This window comes from Asparagus officinalis, chromosome 9 (assembly GCF_001876935.1).
Source record: "Asparagus officinalis chromosome 9, Aspof.V1, whole genome shotgun sequence".
Classification (NCBI taxonomy): domain Eukaryota; kingdom Viridiplantae; phylum Streptophyta; class Magnoliopsida; order Asparagales; family Asparagaceae; genus Asparagus; species Asparagus officinalis.
In genome coordinates this window covers 30,480,878-30,486,877 of record NC_033802.1, presented here as the reverse complement: position 1 = coordinate 30,486,877, position 6,000 = coordinate 30,480,878, and positions in this window count along the sequence as shown.

The window sequence follows — 6,000 nt, the reverse complement described above, 5'->3', positions numbered from 1 at the left end:
TACCAGACTGGCAGTCGTTATATGTATTTGCCGAAGATTCCTCGACACCGTTCTTTGACTGAGCTCAGGCGCCAAGCTGTGAAGCGGGAGATGTCGTGGAGTTTGACAAAGGAACATGAGAGCGTTCACTGCGGCTATATTACTCATCAGGCAGTTCCTGGTTCGAGTCGAGATCACATTGTTGGACTACATCCTGGAGTACTGGGGCTAGATACTCCGCCTCGCAATGAGTTCCTCACCACTGCTTCTACTTTGAGGAATCGCCTCGCTATCTTAGGACGGGAGATGCCTGCACCGCGCCACAGATTCTATGGTTGGGTCCATTCTTTGGACAGGTTTTGGTGGGCTCGTATGACGAAGTATGTCTTGAGCCGATGGAGCGAGGAGTTACATGCTTGCGGTCTTTATGCAGCCATTCGGGCCACTATGCATGGCTTGCCTACAAGCGCGAAGCATTTCTTTGCCCTATGCGAGCTTTACAATCCAGATTCCAACACTTTTCTGACCAGGCACGGAGAGTTGGGCTTGGCTCTACATGAGATGCACAAGATTTCTGGTTTGCCCATGGGACAGATGTTATACCAGGAGTACTTTCCCTCCAACCATGAGTTGAGTCAGCTGAAGGATCGCGTGCCCGACCGCTACGAGACCTTATGGGATCTCACTTGTCACTACCACATTGCTTTGGCGCAGTCTAAGCCCCTAGCGAAGAGGACATCAAAATACAATTGCCATACTTGCTGGTGTGATGTAGTGTTAACCTCGTGGGTTTCATCCGGCAAGTCATCATACACTTCTGCCGTATCTGTGGTCGGGTTTGCCGCCAAAAGATCACAAATCGCCTGTCCTTTGATTGACTTCTGCTGTTTGAAGTGCAGATCATACTGGGATAAGAGAAGGGCCCATTTCGCTAATCGCCAATTCATAGAGGCCGGTTGCGTCATAAACACCCGTACTGGATTAACATTGGAGATAACGTAGATCGTCTGTCCCACCAGGTAATGCCGCATCTTTTGCATCGCAAATACCAATGCAAGGCATTCTTTCTCAATCATCGGATATCGAGACTCTGCGCCTACCAAGGTCCGACTTAGGTAATAAACTGCCTGTTCGTGACCGTTATCATCGTCTTGCGCTAGTAAGGCACTTATTGAGTGGTTCATCGCTTTGAGATAAATCAAGAACGGTTTACCAGATTTCGGTGCAACGAGAACAGGAGGGTTCGCCAGATATGTTTTGATATCTTCGAACGCTTTTTGGCAGGCATCATCCCAGATGAATGATACTCCTTTCTTGTTCAGCTTAGAAAACGGTTGGCACTTCCCAGAAAGATTTGAGATGAAACGCCGGATATAAGCTAAACGCCCTTGCAATCCTCTGAGCTCTCTTAGGTTTCTAGGAGGTTGCAGTTCATGTATCGCTTTCACCTTATCGGGATCGATGTGAATACCTTTAGTAGTGACGACGAATCCTAGGAATTTTCCGCTGGACATTCCAATGAATGATTTAGTGGGGTTCATCTTCAATTGATGACTCCTCATGAGATCGAACATCGTTTTCAAGTCCTTGATGTGATCTTCTTTATTGCGGCTTTTTACAACCAAATCATCAACGTAGCATTCGACTGTTTTCCTGAGATGTTCTTGGAAAATCTTGGTCATTGCTCGCTGGTACGTGGCGCCTGCATTCTTCAGACCAAAAGGCATTACGGTGTAGCAAAAGACACCGAGGGGCGTTCTGAACGCTGTATGCTTCTCATCATCTGGGTGCATCTTGATTTGGTTATACCCCGAGAAACCATCCATAAAAGACATCCTCTCAAATCCACATGTATTGTCGATAATGACATCTGTGATTGGGAGAGGAAAGTCGTCTTTCGGACATGCCGTGTTCAGGTCCCTGAAGTCAATACAGATTCTGATTTTACCGTTCTTCTTCATAACTGGAACGATATTAGCTAACCAGTCTGGATGTTGTTCCTCTCGGATAAATCCTGATTCGATCAACTTCTTAACCTCTGCCTCAATGGCTTCCATAATCTGCGGACGAAACCGTCTTTGCTGTTGCTTGACAGGTTTAGCATCCGGCTTGATATCGAGGCGGTGCATTGCGACATTGGGGTCGAGCCCTGGCATGTCTTCATAATTCCATGCGAAGACGTCGATATATTCCCTGATGAGAGCAATCAATTCCTCCTTCTCATCTGGGGGAAGACTGTCGCTGATGAATATAGGCTTTGGGTTGGCCTCATCACCCATGTTAATCTGGACTATTTTATCTTCAGTGGGTGGTTCTCTTTGCTCGAACCTATCGCCATACTGCATATTCAGATGGTGAACCCACGGGTCTTCCCATGTTGGCATTTGATCGTCGTCTTCCATGGTGGATGGATCAGCTGTAGCCATATTTGCCATTAGGGCTTTGAAAACTTCTCCCAGACTTGTATCGGAGTCCCACTCTGAAGCATCAGGAGAGTATCCCTTCTTGGCTTTGTTAGCAATTTGATCGATAATTTGCCAACCACATTCGTCATCTGATGAAACATAACCTAAGCCTCGCCCATATTTATAATAATCCTCAGGTTTCCCTTTTGGTACATATACCGCTTTGGCTGGATTACGAGGACCTCGATCGAAGTATAAACCTTCTCCGAGTGTGAAATCGTACCCCTGCTTTTCCATGAGCTTGCGCGCTTCTGGACTATACTTGGATAGATGTCGACCAGGTTTGTCATCATCTTCGTCTTCACTTAGGAAATGATCTGGTAACGGAGAGCTTTTTCCTTTACCGTAAATCACTTCTTTAGCACCTCTTACTTTGTTCGGGATGACCATGGTTGTTCCGAAAGAATGCTGGAGGCGTTCCTTTGTTACATAGGACGATCGGATCGGCATATACAACTCAGGATTATCATACAGCTCTTTTATCACATCATCAAGAGACAAGGAGTACTCTAAATCATCTTTTATTGCAATATCGGCAAGTTGCCAGTTACAACCTCCATCTGACGATTGTTCATCGTCAAGATTGATTACAAAGGGTACAATGTCATTTAAAACAAAACCGCCATTGTAATCGAATCCGGCTTCAGAATCAGCTTCTTCTCCGCTGTCTGTGCCCTGGGCCGATGGTTCAGTATCGGATTCGTTACCATAAAGGAGAGAATCGGTGAAATAATTCTCATACCCCTTGAATGGTTGCTTATCCGCGACCACCGTCCTAACCTCATTGTCAGTGTCGACATACTTCAAACACTGATGGAGAGTAGAGGGAATTATCACATTACTATGGATCCAAGGCCGACCCAATAGTAAGTTGTACGAAGTCTCCGCATCGATCACATAACACGTGACTTCTGTCTTCAGATCTCCCATCTGGCACTTCACCCGGATCTTACCCAAGGGTCTTGACCCACTAGTGTTGAATCCATAAATAACAGTGCCTGTGGACGCCAACTTGCTTACTGGGATGCCGAGGAAATGCATCAATCGAAGCGGCATAATACTCACAGCAGAACCCGGATCCACTTGGATTCGGTTGACTTGGCTGGAGCCAATGTATCCGACGAAATATAACGGCCGATCGTGGTTCGAATTCTTCGTCTGCATATCTTCTTTGGTGAAAGTAATGCAGGGAAGGTTCTTAGTCGCTATGTTGCACTGTTGACTCAGCGGTTCTGGCTGTTCAGGTATCGGCTTGACTTGAGTCAGAAATACCTCTGCATTGGCCAAAGCTTCTTGTAGGGCCTCCCTGGTTTCTTTGGATAATCGCAGCAACTCATACAGCGTTATCCGTGCAGGAATGTTGGCTAATTGCGCCATAATGTCGAAGCTATGCGGAGTCTTCGAGCTTTCCGGTTTGTCTCTTCCAATTGGACGACTGAAACGAGACTGCTTCGGATTCTGTACCTCTTGGGGATTCTTCTCTTTTGGTTTATTCACCGGTTGTCGTAGAGCTTCTTTACCCGGTGTGGGACTTGCAATCACTCCCATCTCCGTGAGAGTTTTGGCTGGTCCCCGCTTGTTCACCCCCTGCTCACTAGGTGGCGGATAATTGTAGTGGTATTCATTTCCGCTCCGTGTCGCAAAAGCTTCTTGTTCTTCTTCAGAGAGCAGGAAAGTGGAGATTCTTTCGTCATCTTCCCCTGGGATAGCAGAGACTCCATAACAAGACTTCCCTTTTCCTTTAGACTTCCTCCCGGATGACGAACCGGCCCATTGTTCATCTCCAATCAGATCTGGATGAACCCAAAGGATTTCGCCATTTGGGGTTGTGTGCGGCACAAGTCCCTTTTGGCGCTGTCCGTGCGGATCGTCATTCACCGTCTTCATCCCGACTTTGGTGACGCGTTTTGGCTCGAACCAAGTTGTAGGCACCGACCCAAAACTGATTGACACTGCGTTGGCCCCCACATTCTTGGCTGGTTTCGGGGTTATGACTCCTACGTCGATTAACGCCTGGATCTTGTCCTTGAGGTGGTAGCATGATCTCGTAGGGTGGTGGACCGCTCTGTGGTACGCGCAGTACTTTGGATCCGTCACTTTGCTGGCCCCTTCTTGATCCACGATCGCCGGCAACTGGATCTTGTTGTTCTCCAACAGGTATTTGAAGATGCCGGGAACTTCATCATCCTTGAAGGAGTACACTTTAGGAAACCTCGGCTCCGCAGATTTCTGCTTCTGAGGCCGTTGTTGCCATTGTCCTCGAGATTGTTGGGGTGCTTGTTGCTGTGGCTGCTGTTGCTGTGGTTGCAATTGAAAGGTTTGATTAGCATCAACTGCATTAGCTTGTGCCTTACCTTTCCCCCGTGGGACGAAGTTTTGCTTTGGAACACTCGTCGCCGGTTGGCCTCTTTCCGCCTTCTTCCTCTTGAGGAATCGCTCAGCTTGCTCTCCCCGGACTTTCAAGTCCTTCCATGTATTGGATGGTGCTGTCCCCATTGCTTCTAGCACGTCCAACGCGAGGTTGTTGTGGCAGGTCTGGAGGATGAATTCCTCGGTGATCGGGTCCCGGCAATTCATCGCCTTGTTCCGGAATCTTTTGACGAAGGTATCGACTAACTCTCCGTCCTTCTGCTTCTCATCGAGCAACGATCCGATAGATATCTCGGTGTCGTCGTCGAAGAAGTTGGCCAGGAACTTGGTCTCCATGTCATCCCAGCTGTTTACGCTGCCTGGCTTGAGGCGGCGATACCAATCGAAGGCGGCTCCGCGAAGAGTGCCGACGAATGACCGCACCATCAGAGGCTCATTACCAGAGATCACCCCCAAATGCGATTTGAAGTAAATCAAATGCTGGGTAGGTGAACCCATCCCATTAAACGGCGTGAAGTTAATTAGATTAAACTTCGCCGGATATGGGATCGATTCCCATTCTCTTGGGTATGGGCAAGGAATGCCTGTTTTCTTCGTCTCTTGAGCGGAAATTAGTGTGTTGATTTTGCTCTCGAGGTTCTTGATCTTCAGGTTTTCGCCGGTTTCTTCGCCAGCATTCTCATTACCACCCCCTGCGTTGACGGGAGGATCATTGGTATTACGAGCATTTGTGTCCTCATCTTCCAGATTAACCGGGTTACGATGATTCTGCTCGCCTTGTTGGTTCGCCAATGCTTGGATTTGTTGGTCATGCATTTCTCTCATCTGCTGCATGGCCATCTCCATCTCAAATTTGAAACTTTCTTTCTGCTTAGCCAAAGCGTCTTCAAGCATCTTGGCCATCTGCTCCGCACTTATCATCAGGGCCTCGCGGGGTTGTCCCTCGCTGGATACTGTATTATCTGATGCCACCGCGGAGCCGGCATCAGATTCTTCATCTTCTGAAGGGCGTCTTGTCCGAATCCTACCATAAGTTGCTCGCTCTATGGTTCCGGACTGCAGACGGGTTCTAGGTCGGGAAGCTTTCAGAATCGACTCGAAATCTTCTCGTGCCGATGTCCCTTTGCTCGTCATGTTGGTGGTGACCCTCGGAAATTCTCCGTCTTCAATCACCCTTCTTCTTCGT